At 45.6% G+C, this 19,184-nt stretch overlaps 1 protein-coding gene across 1 annotated transcript in view; it reads right to left on the reverse strand.

The window, feature by feature from the left end:
• Positions 1-19,184, reverse strand: part of LOC132098033 (potassium voltage-gated channel subfamily D member 1-like) — an 80,394-nt gene that overhangs the window by 16,744 nt on the left and 44,466 nt on the right. The gene's annotated exons all lie outside the window — the stretch shown is intronic.

The following is a 19,184-nucleotide window of genomic DNA, read 5'->3' on the forward strand; positions in this document are numbered from 1 at the left end:
GCTATTAAAGTGATGTGCTTCTCATAAACACTCACACACACCGCAGCAGCCATAATCAGCGCTGTCCTCCTACACACTGCATGAGGGTTAATTCATTTTGAGGGGTTGTCATGGTTAAGATGTAACACTATAGGTATGTTTGTTTATGATATTATTCAAAGGATTTTTTACAGTATGCATACTGTGTACAATATACACATTTTCTATATGCATGCAATTCGTGGATGACATTTGCAAAGGTATACAGTTTACAACCAGGAAATTTAATGACTGAATAAAGAGTTTAAATTAAACAGAATTCATTAGAACATTACTAGTGTACTAGATTAAATTCCTGTTTATATATATATATATATATATATATATATATATATATATATACACACGAAATATACAATAATATTTCAGTAAATATTATTTACATAAATTGTTTACTAAAATATTGAACAACATTTTAATGGGAAAATATTCTAAAAAATATATATGAAATTATAATTTACATTTTCATTAAAATTAAAGACTAGACTAAATTCTTTCTTAGACATACATACATCAAAAATAATAAAGTGTCTCTTTTCAGGATATGCTACATACAATTAAAAAACCTAACTTTAAAATAAATCCTACTGCTTCACATACTACATTAAAACTAATTTATTTCCCAAATAAATTGTTCATTACTTTCTGAAATAAATTTAAGCCAGCCCTTTTTCTTAATGACTTATTTGTACTTAGTCATGTATGACTTATAATTAAACCACCTCATTTTTCAGTTAAAATCAAATCAAGTCATTCAATAAATACTCTTGCTGGATTAAGTAAGTTCTGAAAGCTGAAGGTTATTGTATTATTTATAGCTGGTGCATCAATCTTTTTTATATCTCAAACAAGCAAGTAAAAAATGCAAAAAAAAAAAAAAAAGCTGCACACAGTTTTTGGATGGTGAGGAATGAAACCACCATAGCACAATTATTCACAGCTTTACAAGCAAATAGCAATACTTTTGAAATGTCATTTTCTGATGTTTCTGAAAGGGTCCTGGTGCGATAAACATTTTTCTGAGGTGTACTCTGCATTTTGGATCAGTCACTGACAACAACACAACAAAAGAGAGATTGAGAGAGAGAGAGAGAGAGAGAGAGAGAGAGAGAATGCAATCATCATACGGCACATTCATATTCACATCATGTTCCATCCCTTCACAGGAGACCGATCTGCAGGTGGCGTAAATTAAACCAATATTTGTTTTTACAGTGATGTTGATGTTCTGCACTTATATCCTGTCTACAGCATCACCAGAACGAAACTGTCTGAACACTTTTCTTCAATAATACAGACAGTATATGCAAATCAAAACTCGGATACATTTTTTTGGAGTAATGACATAAATAAGATTTTAGCTGAAGTGACTTGCACTACTGCAGTTAAACTATACATTTTATCAGTTCAAACATTCCCTGTGAATCAAACCCATAACCTTGATAATGCTAGCACAGTGATCTACTCTTTGAGCAACAGGAATGCTATATAAGCCACTCAAGGTTGTGCATTATAGAGATTTGACCATGTTTAAGATGTGTGGTCGGCAGAATCAGGTACAATTCTGAATTTAAGAAAGCATTCCCTTCCATTTAATGAGTGGGAATTTAAACTGGCCACACCCACTAGATTTGAATAACAGGAAAAAGAGTTTACCGAACTGCAATTCAAAGAAATTTAATTTCTCTAATAAAGGTTTGTCAGTAAAACAAATTATATACAATATTATAAAAATACAAAGCCACCAAGGGACAAGGTGATGGGTAAGAAATATGAGCTGAAAGGAAATTTCTTTATTATTATTTTTGCGTGAACAATACAAAATGTTTGCATTTTCCAGAGAAATGTTGACCTTGTTTGCAATACTTTTGAGCTTTTTGCAAATGCAAAGTTTCATAGGGGAACGCAAAATATATTAATTTAAATAGTTTTTTTCCTCCCATTTTATATATATATATATATATATATATATACAGGTCCTTCTAAAAAAATTGCATATTGTGATAAAGTTCATTATTTTCCATAATGTAATGATAAAAACTTTCATATATTTTAGATTCATTGCACACCAACTGAAATATTTCAGGCCTTTTATTGTTTTAATACTGTTGATTTTGGCATACAGCTCATGAAAACCCAAAATTCCTATCTCAAAAAATTTGCATGTCATGAAAAGGTTCTCTAAACAAGCTATTAACCTAATCATCTGAATCAACTAATTAACTCTAAACACCTGCAAAAGATTCCTGAGGCTTTTAAAAACTCCCAGCCTGGTTCATTACTCAAAACCGAAATCATGGGTAAGACTGCTGGCCAGAAGGCCATCATTGACACCCTCAAGCAAGAGGGTAAGACAAAGAAAGAAATTTCTGAACGAACAGGCTGTTCCCAGAGTGCTGTATCAAGGCACCTCAGTGGGAAGTCTGTGGGAAGGAAAAAGTGTGGCAAAAAACGCTGCACAACGAGAAGAGGTGACCGGACCCTGAGGAAGATTGTGGAGAAGGACCGATTCCAGACCTTGGGGGACCAGCGGAAGCAGTGGACTGAGTCTGGAGTAGAAACATCCAGAGCCAACGTGCACAGGCGTGTGCAGGAAATGGGCTACAGGTGCCGCATTCCCCAGGTCAAGCCACTTTTGAACCAGAAACAGCGGCAGAAGCACCTGACCTGGGCTACAGAGAAGCAGCACTGGACTTTTGGACAAATTTTGCATGTCATTCGGAAATCAAGGTGCCAGAGTCTGGAGGAAGACTGGGGAAGGGAAATGCCAAAATGCCTGAAGTCCAGTGTCAAGTACCCACAGTCAGTGATGGTTTGGGGTGCCATGTCAGCTGCTGGTGTTGGTCCACTGTGTTTTATCAAGGGCAGGGTCAATGCAGCTAGCTATCAGGAGATTTTGGAGCACTTCATGCTTCCATCTGCTGAAAAGCTTTATGGAGATGAAGATTTCATTTTTCAGCACGACCTGGCACCTGCTCACAGTGCCAAAACCACTGGTAAATGGTTTACTGACCATGGTATTACTGTGCTCAATTGGCCTGCCAACTCTCCTGACCTGAACCCCATAGAGAATCTGTGGGATATTGTGAAGAGAAAGTTGAGAGACGCAAGACCCAACACTCTGGATGAGCTTAAGGCCGCTATCGAAGCATCCTGGGCCTCCATAACACCTCAGCAGTGCCACAGGCTGATTGCCTCCATGCCACGCCGCATTGAAGCAGTCCTTTCTGCAAAAGGATTCCCGACCAAGTATTGAGTGCATAACTGAACATAATTATTTGAAGGTAACACTTTTTTTGTATTAAAAACACTTTTCTTTTATTGGTCGGATGAAATATGCTAATTTTTTGAGACAGACATTTTGGGTTTTCATGAGCTGTATGCCAAAATCATCAGTATTAAAACAATAAAAGACCTGAAATATTTCAGTTGGTGTGCAATGAATCTAAAATATATGAAAGTTAAATTTTTATCATTACATTATGGAAAATAATCAACTTTATCACAATATGCAAGTTTTTTGAGAAGGACCTGTATATATATTTATTTATTCATGTCTCTTTAAGGGCACTGTATGAATATGCTAAATTATGAACAAATAAATAAATTAAAATTATAAATTAAATAAAATTTTAATCTTTAGGCTACTAATTATGCTTATTTATTGCTTAAAAACATTTTTCCTCACTCATAAATCTCATTCAAGCTTTTGTTAAATTAAAAAATGGCCAAATATGTCATGTCACCAATTACAATGCAAAAATCATCCACTTTTGTTGCATGAACCAAAAAAGTTTTGTTAGTGTTGCACAGAAGTAAATTAAAGGTGAATGCAAAATTACTTGGGAGAATGCAAATCATTAGCAAAGGGACTAAATGTATTTTCCTCTCATTAAAATGTTTTTTTTCAATCACCATGTCTTATAAGGTCATCCATTTAAATATAATAAAATAAAAAATACATTTTTAATAAATATGTATTTAAATGAATTGTTACTTAAAATAAATATGAGTAATTATTTTTATTTATAGAAAATTCTCTCATAAATCATTTTGCAAACAAAGCAAAGAATCTCCAAGACCAAAAATGCCCTTTAGTGCTTTACAGAAGAAGGATAGTGTAAAACTGTGACGTTCGTGCACCAGAGAGACACAGGGAGAGAGAGAGATCCAATTGCAGATGTCTTTATTGATGGGTAATCCAAATCGTGGTCAAACAAGCCAAGGTCAAAACCAAACAAGCAGTCCAAACAAATAAACAAAAGAGGGAACAGGAAAGGGAAAGGAATGGGAACTCGGAGGATGAGAAGACAGGGATGAATCTCGGAAGACGAGAAGGCTGGCAACACGGAAGGTAAGGACTCCAAACAAACAACAGGAAAAGACTGGTATTTATAGGGAGGCTAATGACAATAAAGTGACTTCACCTGGTGCAATTAACAGGAGTGCAATTACTGTGATGACAGGACAAGACTACAGGAATTCTGGTGAAGTGCCTAAGGGGAAGTGAGCCCACTAGTGGACACCCAGGGAAACAGAGACTAGACAGCGTGACATTACCCCCTCCTCCACGGAGCAGCTGCCAGATGCTCCACCCGAACCCAAGGGAAAACCAAAGACACAAAGAAACCAGGAGGGAGGTGGAGCGGCGGAGGACCAGGTGAAGGGACGGAGGGCCAGGTAAAATGGGGAAAACAGAGATAAGAGGACCAGGTAGAATGGGAAAAACAGAGACAAGAGAAGTGCAACACAAAACAAGGAGTCCAGGAGGGTGGTGGACCAGCGGAGGATCAGGGGGAGGGATGGAGGGCCAGGTTCTTAGAGGGAAACAGAACGAAAGACACAGACAAGAAACCCAGGAGGGAGGTGGACCGGCGGAGGATCAGGGGGAGGGACGGAGGGCCAGGTCCATAGGAGAAAACAGAAAAAAAAGACACAGACAGAAGAACAAAAAAAAAAGAAGACCACCACGTCCGTGTGGTCGAGACCGGAGTCCCCCAGGGCGGAGCAGAAGACCACCACAACCGTGTGGTCGGGACGGAAGACCCCCAGGGCGGTGCGGAAGACCACCACATCCGTGCGGCCGGACAAACAGGAGGACAAGTCTGATTGGGCAAGTCTGAAACAAAAAACATGAACAAGTTAAGGGTAGCCTCCGTGGCCACAGCAGGATCAGTCGGGTGCTTAGAGAGTTCAACTGAGACGTGACGAGGGTCTGGAAGTTCCGCAGAAGTGAGGAGAGACTCTGGTAGCTCATCAGATACGTGGAGAGACTCTGGTAGTTCATCAGAGACGTGGAGAGGCTCTGGTAGGTCCACATTGAAAAGACGAGACTCTGGTACTCCCATGGTGTCTCTTTGTTCATGAAGATCAATGGTGACTTGCCTTTGTTCATGACGATCACTGGTGACTTGACTCGGTCCTTGAAGATCACCGGTGACTGGACTCTGTTCCTGAAGATCACCGGTGACTTGACTCTGTCCTTGAAGATCACCAGTTACTTGACTCTGTCCTTGAAGATCACCAGTGACTTGGCTCTGTCCTTGAAGGTCACCATTGACTTGACTTAACTCTGGAAGGTCAACAGTGACTAGCCTTGACTCTGGAAAGTCCACGGTAACTAGCCCTGACTCTGGAAGGTCAATGGTGACTAGTCCTGACTCTGGAAGTTCAAAGGTGACTAGCCCTGATTCTGGAAGGTCAATTCTGCCAGTGGCTCTGGGCTGGCAGCCATCTTGTGCTGTGGCACTGGGCTGGCGTCCATCTTGCCTCGTGGCGCTAAGCTGGCGGCCATCTTGTGCTGTGGTGTTGGGCTGGCTTCCATCTTGCCTCATCGTGCTTGATTGGCGGCCATCCTGTGCAATGGTGCTGGGTCGACGGCCATTCTGCGCAGCGGCGCTGGGATGGCGGCCATCTTGGGCAGCGGCACTGGGCTGGCGGCCATCTTGTGCATGGGCGCTGTCTCGGCAGACTTGCGCTTCCTTTCCCCTCTCTGTCCACAATGGTGAGACGCCGGCTCCCATCCGTTTCTCCCGAACCCAAGGTCGACGGGGGGCCATAGTGGAGAGTGATGCCGGACCTCCTCTCGACCACTCACTCCTGAGCGACCTCCCCTGGTCCCACAAAACACGACCAGGCGAGTACCCTCGAAACCATTCCTCTTCCGCTCGGTGACTGGGGAGGAAATATGAACAGACATACCGCTGGATCTTTTGGATGGAGTCCTTCTGTGACGTTCGTGCACCAGAGAGACACAGGGAGAGAGAGAGAGATCCAATTGCAGATGTCTTTATTGATGGGTAATCCAAATCGTGGTCGAACAAGCCAAGGTCAAAACCAAACAAGCAGTCCAAACAAATAAACAAAAGAGGGAACAGGAAAGGGAAAGGAATGGGAACTCGGAGGACGAGAAGGCAGGGATGAATCTCGGAAGACGAGAAGGCTGGCAACACGAAAGGTAAGGACTCCATACAAACAACAGGAAAAGACTGGTATTTATAGGGAGACTAATGACAATAAAGTGACTGCACCTGGTGCAATTAACAGGAGTGCAATTACTGTGATGGTAGTTCTGGTACTGGTAGTTCATCAGAGACGTGGAGAGGCTCTGGTAGGTCCACATTGAAATGACGAGACTCTGGTACTCCCATGGTGTCTCCTTGTTCATGAAGATCAATGGTGACTTGCCTTTGTTCATGACGATCACTGGTGACTTGACTCGGTCCTTGAAGATCACCGGTTGACTGGACTCTGTTCCTGAAGATCACCGGTGACTTGACTCTGTCCTTGAAGATCACCAGTTACTTGACTCTGTCCTTGAAGATCACCAGTGACTTGGCTCTGTCCTTGAAGGTCACCATTGACTTGACTTAACTCTGGAAGGTCAACAGTGACTAGCCTTGACTCTGGAAAGTCCACGGTAACTAGCCCTGACTCTGGAAGGTCAATGGTGACTAGTCCTGACTCTGGAAGTTCAAAGGTGACTAGCCCTGATTCTGGAAGGTCAATTCTGCCAGTGGCTCTGGGCTGGCAGCCATCTTGTGCTGTGGCACTGGGCTGGCATCCATCTTGCCTCGTGGCGCTAAGCTGGCGGCCATCTTGTGCTGTGGTGTTGGGCTGGCTTCCATCTTGCCTCATCGTGCTTGATTGGCGGCCATCCTGTGCAATGGTGCTGGGTCGACGGCCATTCTGCGCAGCGGCGCTGGGATGGCGGCCATCTTGGGCAGCGGCACTGGGCTGGCGGCCATCTTGTGCATGGGCGCTGTCTCGGCAGACTTGCGCTTCCTTTCCCCTCTCTGTCCACAATGGTGAGACGCCGGCTCCCATCCGTTTCTCCCGAACCCAAGGTCGACGGGGGGCCATAGTGGAGAGTGATGCCGGACCTCCTCTCGACCACTCACTCCTGAGCGACCTCCCCTGGTCCCACAAAACACGACCAGGCGAGTACCCTCGAAACCATTCCTCTTCCGCTCGGTGACTGGGGAGGAAATATGAACAGACATACCGCTGGATCTTTTGGATGGAGTCCTTCTGTGACGTTCGTGCACCAGAGAGACACAGGGAGAGAGAGAGAGATCCAATTGCAGATGTCTTTATTGATGGGTAATCCAAATCGTGGTCGAACAAGCCAAGGTCAAAACCAAACAAGCAGTCCAAACAAATAAACAAAAGAGGGAACAGGAAAGGGAAAGGAATGGGAACTCGGAGGACGAGAAGGCAGGGATGAATCTCGGAAGACGAGAAGGCTGGCAACACGAAAGGTAAGGACTCCATACAAACAACAGGAAAAGACTGGTATTTATAGGGAGACTAATGACAATAAAGTGACTGCACCTGGTGCAATTAACAGGAGTGCAATTACTGTGATGGTAGTTCTGGTACTGGTAGTTCATCAGAGATGTGGAGAGGCTCTGGTAGGTCCACATTGAAATGACGAGACTCTGGTACTCCCATGGTGTCTCCTTGTTCATGAAGATCAATGGTGACTTGCCTTTGTTCATGACGATCACTGGTGACTTGACTCGGTCCTTGAAGATCACCGGTGACTGGACTCTGTTCCTGAAGATCACCGGTGACTTGACTCTGTCCTTGAAGATCACCAGTTACTTGACTCTGTCCTTGAAGATCACCAGTGACTTGGCTCTGTCCTTGAAGGTCACCATTGACTTGACTTAACTCTGGAAGGTCAACAGTGACTAGCCTTGACTCTGGAAAGTCCACGGTAACTAGCCCTGACTCTGGAAGGTCAATGGTGACTAGTCCTGACTCTGGAAGTTCAAAGGTGACTAGCCCTGATTCTGGAAGGTCAATTCTGCCAGTGGCTCTGGGCTGGCAGCCATCTTGTGCTGTGGCACTGGGCTGGCGTCCATCTTGCCTCGTGGCGCTAAGCTGGTGGCCATCTTGTGCTGTGGTGTTGGGCTGGCTTCCATCTTGCCTCATCGTGCTTGATTGGCGGCCATCCTGTGCAATGGTGCTGGGTCGACGGCCATTCCGCGCAGCGGCGCTGGGATGGCGGCCATCTTGGGCAGCGGCACTGGGCTGGCGGCCATCTTGTGCATGGGCGCTGTCTCGGCAGACTTGCGCTTCCTTTCCCCTCTCTGTCCACAATGGTGAGACGCCGGCTCCCATCCGTTTCTCCCGAACCCAAGGTCGACGGGGGGCCATAGTGGAGAGTGATGCCGGACCTCCTCTCGACCACTCACTCCTGAGCGACCTCCCCTGGTCCCACAAAACACGACCAGGCGAGTACCCTCGAAACCATTCCTCTTCCGCTCGGTGACTGGGGAGGAAATATGAACAGACATACCGCTGGATCTTTTGGATGGAGTCCTTCTGTGACGTTCGTGCACCAGAGAGACACAGGGAGAGAGAGAGAGATCCAATTGCAGATGTCTTTATTGATGGGTAATCCAAATCGTGGTCGAACAAGCCAAGGTCAAAACCAAACAAGCAGTCCAAACAAATAAACAAAAGAGGGAACAGGAAAGGGAAAGGAATGGGAACTCGGAGGACGAGAAGGCAGGGATGAATCTCGGAAGACGAGAAGGCTGGCAACACGAAAGGTAAGGACTCCATACAAACAACAGGAAAAGACTGGTATTTATAGGGAGACTAATGACAATAAAGTGACTGCACCTGGTGCAATTAACAGGAGTGCAATTACTGTGATGACAGGACAAGTAAATTCCAAGACCAAAACATTTCCTTCACAGAAGAAAAACAACACTGAAGTCAAACGACATGAGTCATTAAATCATGGCAGAATTTTTATTTTTATTCCTTTAAGTGCTATTACAGACTAAAAAATCATCTCGTTTCTAAACAGCAGTAATCATATGCCATATCCATGTGGACATGTTCTTTACGGTCTCTCCAGAGATCAGGAACAATCTCTTTAGAAAGCTTCCAATACATGCAAAAGTTCATTCGGGGCCAGTGCGTTAACTGTGTTAGAATATTTTAATTGCTTTTTTTTTAAAGCACATCCAGGCCTGTCACCAAAATCAGACCAGGACTCACAATTATGTTTTTGTTGACACATCAGACTAATATGAGATTTTTCACAAGAGCCTGAACAGATGAGAGACTCAAACACACACTTACTACCCACAAACCCACAAAACCCTTTTTCAGGCCCTCAGTACACACTACTCTCTCGGGAATAATCTACATTGGCCTGGCCCCCTAATCTTGTTTCCAACTGGTAAACGTCCAAATTCTGGCATCGGCAGATGGCCTCGGGTGCACAGGGAGGGCAAGAAGCAGATATAGATTTGCACGATGACAATGCCTATTATCTCTCCAATGATTCTTCGTTTTCTTGATCTCTGAACATTCATTCTGTTGTTTACTATTGTTATTCAGCTATAAAGCAGAGATCAGCAGTTAGTGAGGAGGAAAAAAAAAACCTTTGCAAGAGCAAAAACATCATTACCTACATGAGGTGGATGCTGATTACTTTGAAACATAAAACTCCTACATAAACAGTAAAAGTAGCTCCGAAAAGGACAGGTAATGTAACAAGGCTACATCGTATTTTTTTATTATGCAGTGTCAATTCATGCATATCGTTCAGGCATTATCCAGGAGAGCTCACTATCCCTTTAATTTTCCCATAATAGAAAGTCTTAGACAGACGTCCCCTGGGCAAGAACGAGGCTGCCTGGCCTAGATGCCGGTCTGGAAAGGGGTCAAGGAGGTTTGTCAGAAGTTCACGGAGAACATTGAGCAGAAATGGGACGGAATATTAATTGGCGACAGCATGGAAAGGATCAGAGGGAAAACAGCAAACAGTTGTTTTCATGACTGCTGATGCTGAGTTTTTCCTCCCTTCCTGAGGTGCCAGTGCTGGGACGTCATGCTTACACGCTCTCTCTCTCTCTTGCAGAAATCTTGCTGGAGATAAAAAGGATGATTAGGTACAGGAGGACAGAACTTAGAGAGCCCAAAATACAGCTTCCCCAAACATGTCTTTCCCTGCGAATCTGATACAATCCTGTTTCCCCGGCCTTGAAACATGACATCACTTTAAACTCAGCAAAACTCAGCTATGAATAGAAGCGGTTGCACAATCGCAATTAGGAGCATGTCATCCTGAAGTCCTTCACATAAATCACTGTGATGGTAGTTCTGGTACTGGTAGTTCATCAGAGACGTGGAGAGGCTCTGGTAGGTCCACATTGAAATGACGAGACTCTGGTACTCCCATGGTGTCTCCTTGTTCATGAAGATCAATGGTGACTTGCCTTTGTTCATGACGATCACTGGTGACTTGACTCGGTCCTTGAAGATCACCGGTTGACTGGACTCTGTTCCTGAAGATCACCGGTGACTTGACTCTGTCCTTGAAGATCACCAGTTACTTGACTCTGTCCTTGAAGATCACCAGTGACTTGGCTCTGTCCTTGAAGGTCACCATTGACTTGACTTAACTCTGGAAGGTCAACAGTGACTAGCCTTGACTCTGGAAAGTCCACGGTAACTAGCCCTGACTCTGGAAGGTCAATGGTGACTAGTCCTGACTCTGGAAGTTCAAAGGTGACTAGCCCTGATTCTGGAAGGTCAATTCTGCCAGTGGCTCTGGGCTGGCAGCCATCTTGTGCTGTGGCACTGGGCTGGCATCCATCTTGCCTCGTGGCGCTAAGCTGGCGGCCATCTTGTGCTGTGGTGTTGGGCTGGCTTCCATCTTGCCTCATCGTGCTTGATTGGCGGCCATCTTGTGCAATGGTGCTGGGTCGACGGCCATTCTGCGCAGCGGCGCTGGGATGGCGGCCATCTTGGGCAGCGGCACTGGGCTGGCGGCCATCTTGTGCATGGGCGCTGTCTCGGCAGACTTGCGCTTCCTTTCCCCTCTCTGTCCACAATGGTGAGACGCCGGCTCCCATCCGTTTCTCCCGAACCCAAGGTCGACGGGGGGCCATAGTGGAGAGTGATGCCGGACCTCCTCTCGACCACTCACTCCTGAGCGACCTCCCCTGGTCCCACAAAACACGACCAGGCGAGTACCCTCGAAACCATTCCTCTTCCGCTCGGTGACTGGGGAGGAAATATGAACAGACATACCGCTGGATCTTTTGGATGGAGTCCTTCTGTGACGTTCGTGCACCAGAGAGACACAGGGAGAGAGAGAGAGATCCAATTGCAGATGTCTTTATTGATGGGTAATCCAAATCGTGGTCGAACAAGCCAAGGTCAAAACCAAACAAGCAGTCCAAACAAATAAACAAAAGAGGGAACAGGAAAGGGAAAGGAATGGGAACTCGGAGGACGAGAAGGCAGGGATGAATCTCGGAAGACGAGAAGGCTGGCAACACGAAAGGTAAGGACTCCATACAAACAACAGGAAAAGACTGGTATTTATAGGGAGACTAATGACAATAAAGTGACTGCACCTGGTGCAATTAACAGGAGTGCAATTACTGTGATGGTAGTTCTGGTACTGGTAGTTCATCAGAGATGTGGAGAGGCTCTGGTAGGTCCACATTGAAATGACGAGACTCTGGTACTCCCATGGTGTCTCCTTGTTCATGAAGATCAATGGTGACTTGCCTTTGTTCATGACGATCACTGGTGACTTGACTCGGTCCTTGAAGATCACCGGTGACTGGACTCTGTTCCTGAAGATCACCGGTGACTTGACTCTGTCCTTGAAGATCACCAGTTACTTGACTCTGTCCTTGAAGATCACCAGTGACTTGGCTCTGTCCTTGAAGGTCACCATTGACTTGACTTAACTCTGGAAGGTCAACAGTGACTAGCCTTGACTCTGGAAAGTCCACGGTAACTAGCCCTGACTCTGGAAGGTCAATGGTGACTAGTCCTGACTCTGGAAGTTCAAAGGTGACTAGCCCTGATTCTGGAAGGTCAATTCTGCCAGTGGCTCTGGGCTGGCAGCCATCTTGTGCTGTGGCACTGGGCTGGCGTCCATCTTGCCTCGTGGCGCTAAGCTGGTGGCCATCTTGTGCTGTGGTGTTGGGCTGGCTTCCATCTTGCCTCATCGTGCTTGATTGGCGGCCATCCTGTGCAATGGTGCTGGGTCGACGGCCATTCCGCGCAGCGGCGCTGGGATGGCGGCCATCTTGGGCAGCGGCACTGGGCTGGCGGCCATCTTGTGCATGGGCGCTGTCTCGGCAGACTTGCGCTTCCTTTCCCCTCTCTGTCCACAATGGTGAGACGCCGGCTCCCATCCGTTTCTCCCGAACCCAAGGTCGACGGGGGGCCATAGTGGAGAGTGATGCCGGACCTCCTCTCGACCACTCACTCCTGAGCGACCTCCCCTGGTCCCACAAAACACGACCAGGCGAGTACCCTCGAAACCATTCCTCTTCCGCTCGGTGACTGGGGAGGAAATATGAACAGACATACCGCTGGATCTTTTGGATGGAGTCCTTCTGTGACGTTCGTGCACCAGAGAGACACAGGGAGAGAGAGAGAGATCCAATTGCAGATGTCTTTATTGATGGGTAATCCAAATCGTGGTCGAACAAGCCAAGGTCAAAACCAAACAAGCAGTCCAAACAAATAAACAAAAGAGGGAACAGGAAAGGGAAAGGAATGGGAACTCGGAGGACGAGAAGGCAGGGATGAATCTCGGAAGACGAGAAGGCTGGCAACACGAAAGGTAAGGACTCCATACAAACAACAGGAAAAGACTGGTATTTATAGGGAGACTAATGACAATAAAGTGACTGCACCTGGTGCAATTAACAGGAGTGCAATTACTGTGATGACAGGACAAGTAAATTCCAAGACCAAAACATTTCCTTCACAGAAGAAAAACAACACTGAAGTCAAACGACATGAGTCATTAAATCATGGCAGAATTTTTATTTTTATTCCTTTAAGTGCTATTACAGACTAAAAAATCATCTCGTTTCTAAACAGCAGTAATCATATGCCATATCCATGTGGACATGTTCTTTACGGTCTCTCCAGAGATCAGGAACAATCTCTTTAGAAAGCTTCCAATACATGCAAAAGTTCATTCGGGGCCAGTGCGTTAACTGTGTTAGAATATTTTAATTGCTTTTTTTTTAAAGCACATCCAGGCCTGTCACCAAAATCAGACCAGGACTCACAATTATGTTTTTGTTGACACATCAGACTAATATGAGATTTTTCACAAGAGCCTGAACAGATGAGAGACTCAAACACACACTTACTACCCACAAACCCACAAAACCCTTTTTCAGGCCCTCAGTACACACTACTCTCTCGGGAATAATCTACATTGGCCTGGCCCCCTAATCTTGTTTCCAACTGGTAAACGTCCAAATTCTGGCATCGGCAGATGGCCTCGGGTGCACAGGGAGGGCAAGAAGCAGATATAGATTTGCACGATGACAATGCCTATTATCTCTCCAATGATTCTTCGTTTTCTTGATCTCTGAACATTCATTCTGTTGTTTACTATTGTTATTCAGCTATAAAGCAGAGATCAGCAGTTAGTGAGGAGGAAAAAAAAAACCTTTGCAAGAGCAAAAACATCATTACCTACATGAGGTGGATGCTGATTACTTTGAAACATAAAACTCCTACATAAACAGTAAAAGTAGCTCCGAAAAGGACAGGTAATGTAACAAGGCTACATCGTATTTTTTTATTATGCAGTGTCAATTCATGCATATCGTTCAGGCATTATCCAGGAGAGCTCACTATCCCTTTAATTTTCCCATAATAGAAAGTCTTAGACAGACGTCCCCTGGGCAAGAACGAGGCTGCCTGGCCTAGATGCCGGTCTGGAAAGGGGTCAAGGAGGTTTGTCAGAAGTTCACGGAGAACATTGAGCAGAAATGGGACGGAATATTAATTGGCGACAGCATGGAAAGGATCAGAGGGAAAACAGCAAACAGTTGTTTTCATGACTGCTGATGCTGAGTTTTTCCTCCCTTCCTGAGGTGCCAGTGCTGGGACGTCATGCTTACACGCTCTCTCTCTCTCTTGCAGAAATCTTGCTGGAGATAAAAAGGATGATTAGGTACAGGAGGACAGAACTTAGAGAGCCCAAAATACAGCTTCCCCAAACATGTCTTTCCCTGCGAATCTGATACAATCCTGTTTCCCCGGCCTTGAAACATGACATCACTTTAAACTCAGCAAAACTCAGCTATGAATAGAAGCGGTTGCACAATCGCAATTAGGAGCATGTCATCCTGAAGTCCTTCACATAAATCACTGTGATGGTAGTTCTGGTACTGGTAGTTCATCAGAGACGTGGAGAGGCTCTGGTAGGTCCACATTGAAATGACGAGACTCTGGTACTCCCATGGTGTCTCCTTGTTCATGAAGATCAATGGTGACTTGCCTTTGTTCATGACGATCACTGGTGACTTGACTCGGTCCTTGAAGATCACCGGTTGACTGGACTCTGTTCCTGAAGATCACCGGTGACTTGACTCTGTCCTTGAAGATCACCAGTTACTTGACTCTGTCCTTGAAGATCACCAGTGACTTGGCTCTGTCCTTGAAGGTCACCATTGACTTGACTTAACTCTGGAAGGTCAACAGTGACTAGCCTTGACTCTGGAAAGTCCACGGTAACTAGCCCTGACTCTGGAAGGTCAATGGTGACTAGTCCTGACTCTGGAAGTTCAAAGGTGACTAGCCCTGATTCTGGAAGGTCAATTCTGCCAGTGGCTCTGGGCTGGCAGCCATCTTGTGCTGTGGCACTGGGCTGGCATCCATCTTGCCTCGTGGCGCTAAGCTGGCGGCCATCTTGTGCTGTGGTGTTGGGCTGGCTTCCATCTTGCCTCATCGTGCTTGATTGGCGGCCATCTTGTGCAATGGTGCTGGGTCGACGGCCATTCTGCGCAGCGGCGCTGGGATGGCGGCCATCTTGGGCAGCGGCACTGGGCTGGCGGCCATCTTGTGCATGGGCGCTGTCTCGGCAGACTTGCGCTTCCTTTCCCCTCTCTGTCCACAATGGTGAGACGCCGGCTCCCATCCGTTTCTCCCGAACCCAAGGTCGACGGGGGGCCATAGTGGAGAGTGATGCCGGACCTCCTCTCGACCACTCACTCCTGAGCGACCTCCCCTGGTCCCACAAAACACGACCAGGCGAGTACCCTCGAAACCATTCCTCTTCCGCTCGGTGACTGGGGAGGAAATATGAACAGACATACCGCTGGATCTTTTGGATGGAGTCCTTCTGTGACGTTCGTGCACCAGAGAGACACAGGGAGAGAGAGAGAGATCCAATTGCAGATGTCTTTATTGATGGGTAATCCAAATCGTGGTCGAACAAGCCAAGGTCAAAACCAAACAAGCAGTCCAAACAAATAAACAAAAGAGGGAACAGGAAAGGGAAAGGAATGGGAACTCGGAGGACGAGAAGGCAGGGATGAATCTCGGAAGACGAGAAGGCTGGCAACACGAAAGGTAAGGACTCCATACAAACAACAGGAAAAGACTGGTATTTATAGGGAGACTAATGACAATAAAGTGACTGCACCTGGTGCAATTAACAGGAGTGCAATTACTGTGATGGTAGTTCTGGTACTGGTAGTTCATCAGAGATGTGGAGAGGCTCTGGTAGGTCCACATTGAAATGACGAGACTCTGGTACTCCCATGGTGTCTCCTTGTTCATGAAGATCAATGGTGACTTGCCTTTGTTCATGACGATCACTGGTGACTTGACTCGGTCCTTGAAGATCACCGGTGACTGGACTCTGTTCCTGAAGATCACCGGTGACTTGACTCTGTCCTTGAAGATCACCAGTTACTTGACTCTGTCCTTGAAGATCACCAGTGACTTGGCTCTGTCCTTGAAGGTCACCATTGACTTGACTTAACTCTGGAAGGTCAACAGTGACTAGCCTTGACTCTGGAAAGTCCACGGTAACTAGCCCTGACTCTGGAAGGTCAATGGTGACTAGTCCTGACTCTGGAAGTTCAAAGGTGACTAGCCCTGATTCTGGAAGGTCAATTCTGCCAGTGGCTCTGGGCTGGCAGCCATCTTGTGCTGTGGCACTGGGCTGGCGTCCATCTTGCCTCCTGGCGCTAAGCTGGTGGCCATCTTGTGCTGTGGTGTTGGGCTGGCTTCCATCTTGCCTCATCGTGCTTGATTGGCGGCCATCCTGTGCAATGGTGCTGGGTCGACGGCCATTCCGCGCAGCGGCGCTGGGATGGCGGCCATCTTGGGCAGCGGCACTGGGCTGGCGGCCATCTTGTGCATGGGCGCTGTCTCGGCAGACTTGCGCTTCCTTTCCCCTCTCTGTCCACAATGGTGAGACGCCGGCTCCCATCCGTTTCTCCCGAACCCAAGGTCGACGGGGGGCCATAGTGGAGAGTGATGCCGGACCTCCTCTCGACCACTCACTCCTGAGCGACCTCCCCTGGTCCCACAAAACACGACCAGGCGAGTACCCTCGAAACCATTCCTCTTCCGCTCGGTGACTGGGGAGGAAATATGAACAGACATACCGCTGGATCTTTTGGATGGAGTCCTTCTGTGACGTTCGTGCACCAGAGAGACACAGGGAGAGAGAGAGAGATCCAATTGCAGATGTCTTTATTGATGGGTAATCCAAATCGTGGTCGAACAAGCCAAGGTCAAAACCAAACAAGCAGTCCAAACAAATAAACAAAAGAGGGAACAGGAAAGGGAAAGGAATGGGAACTCGGAGGACGAGAAGGCAGGGATGAATCTCGGAAGACGAGAAGGCTGGCAACACGAAAGGTAAGGACTCCATACAAACAACAGGAAAAGACTGGTATTTATAGGGAGACTAATGACAATAAAGTGACTGCACCTGGTGCAATTAACAGGAGTGCAATTACTGTGATGACAGGACAAGACTAGAGGAATTCTAGTGCCTACGGTGAAGTGCCTAAGGGGAAGTGAGCCCACTAGTGGACACCCAGGGAAACAGAGACTAGACAGCTTGACAAAAACAATTAATGAAAACCATTGAAAAAAAAAAGATATTTCACCCACCCTTGTATTGTCATTTTCCATTGCCATGTCTTAATAGGGACTGCATTTAAATATATTAAATAATGCATAAATTATTAATAAAAAAATTATAATAAAGAACCTTTATTTAATTATTAAATAATTACAAATTAAAATGTGACATTTTGTTTTACTAATTATGTTTATTTGTAACTTAGAAAAACAAACATTTCTCTCATACTTCAATTTAAAAAAAGCCAAAAGACATCAGTTCTCATGCGTCTTTTGTTGAATAAACCAAGTAAATTCCAAGACCAAAACATTTCCTTCACAGAAGAAAAACAACACTGAAGTCAAACGACATGAGTCATTAAATCATGGCAGAATTTTTATTTTTATTCCTTTAAGTGCTATTACAGACTAAAAAATCATCTCGTTTCTAAACAGCAGTAATCATATGCCATATCCATGTGGACATGTTCTTTACGGTCTCTCCAGAGATCAGGAACAATCTCTTTAGAAAGCTTCCAATACATGCAAAAGTTCATTCGGGGCCAGTGCGTTAACTGTGTTAGAATATTTTAATTGCTTTTTTTTTAAAGCACATCCAGGCCTGTCACCAAAATCAGACCAGGACTCACAATTATGTTTTTGTTGACACATCAGACTAATATGAGATTTTTCACAAGAGCCTGAACAGATGAGAGACTCAAACACACACTTACTACCCACAAACCCACAAAACCCTTTTTCAGGCCCTCAGTACACACTACTCTCTCGGGAATAATCTACATTGGCCTGGCCCCCTAATCTTGTTTCCAACTGGTAAACGTCCAAATTCTGGCATCGGCAGATGGCCTCGGGTGCACAGGGAGGGCAAGAAGCAGATATAGATTTGCACGATGACAATGCCTATTATCTCTCCAATGATTCTTCGTTTTCTTGATCTCTGAACATTCATTCTGTTGTTTACTATTGTTATTCAGCTATAAAGCAGAGATCAGCAGTTAGTGAGGAGGAAAAAAAAAACCTTTGCAAGAGCAAAAACATCATTACCTACATGAGGTGGATGCTGATTACTTTGAAACATAAAACTCCTACATAAACAGTAAAAGTAGCTCCGAAAAGGACAGGTAATGTAACAAGGCTACATCGTATTTTTTTATTATGCAGTGTCAATTCATGCATATCGTTCAGGCATTATCCAGGAGAGCTCACTATCCCTTTAATTTTCCCATAATAGAAAGTCTTAGACAGACGTCCCCTGGGCAAGAACGAGGCTGCCTGGCCTAGATGCCGGTCTGGAAAGGGGTCAAGGAGGTTTGTCAGAAGTTCACGGAGAACATTGAGCAGAAATGGGACGGAATATTAATTGGCGACAGCATGGAAAGGATCAGAGGGAAAACAGCAAACAGTTGTTTTCATGACTGCTGATGCTGAGTTTTTCCTCCCTTCCTGAGGTGCCAGTGCTGGGACGTCATGCTTACACGCTCTCTCTCTCTCTTGCAGAAATCTTGCTGGAGATAAAAAGGATGATTAGGTACAGGAGGACAGAACTTAGAGAGCCCAAAATACAGCTTCCCCAAACATGTCTTTCCCTGCGAATCTGATACAATCCTGTTTCCCCGGCCTTGAAACATGACATCACTTTAAACTCAGCAAAACTCAGCTATGAATAGAAGCGGTTGCACAATCGCAATTAGGAGCATGTCATCCTGAAGTCCTTCACAGCATCAAGAGTACACCATCAT

This window comes from Carassius carassius, chromosome 21 (assembly GCF_963082965.1).
Source record: "Carassius carassius chromosome 21, fCarCar2.1, whole genome shotgun sequence".
Classification (NCBI taxonomy): Eukaryota; Metazoa; Chordata; class Actinopteri; order Cypriniformes; family Cyprinidae; genus Carassius; species Carassius carassius.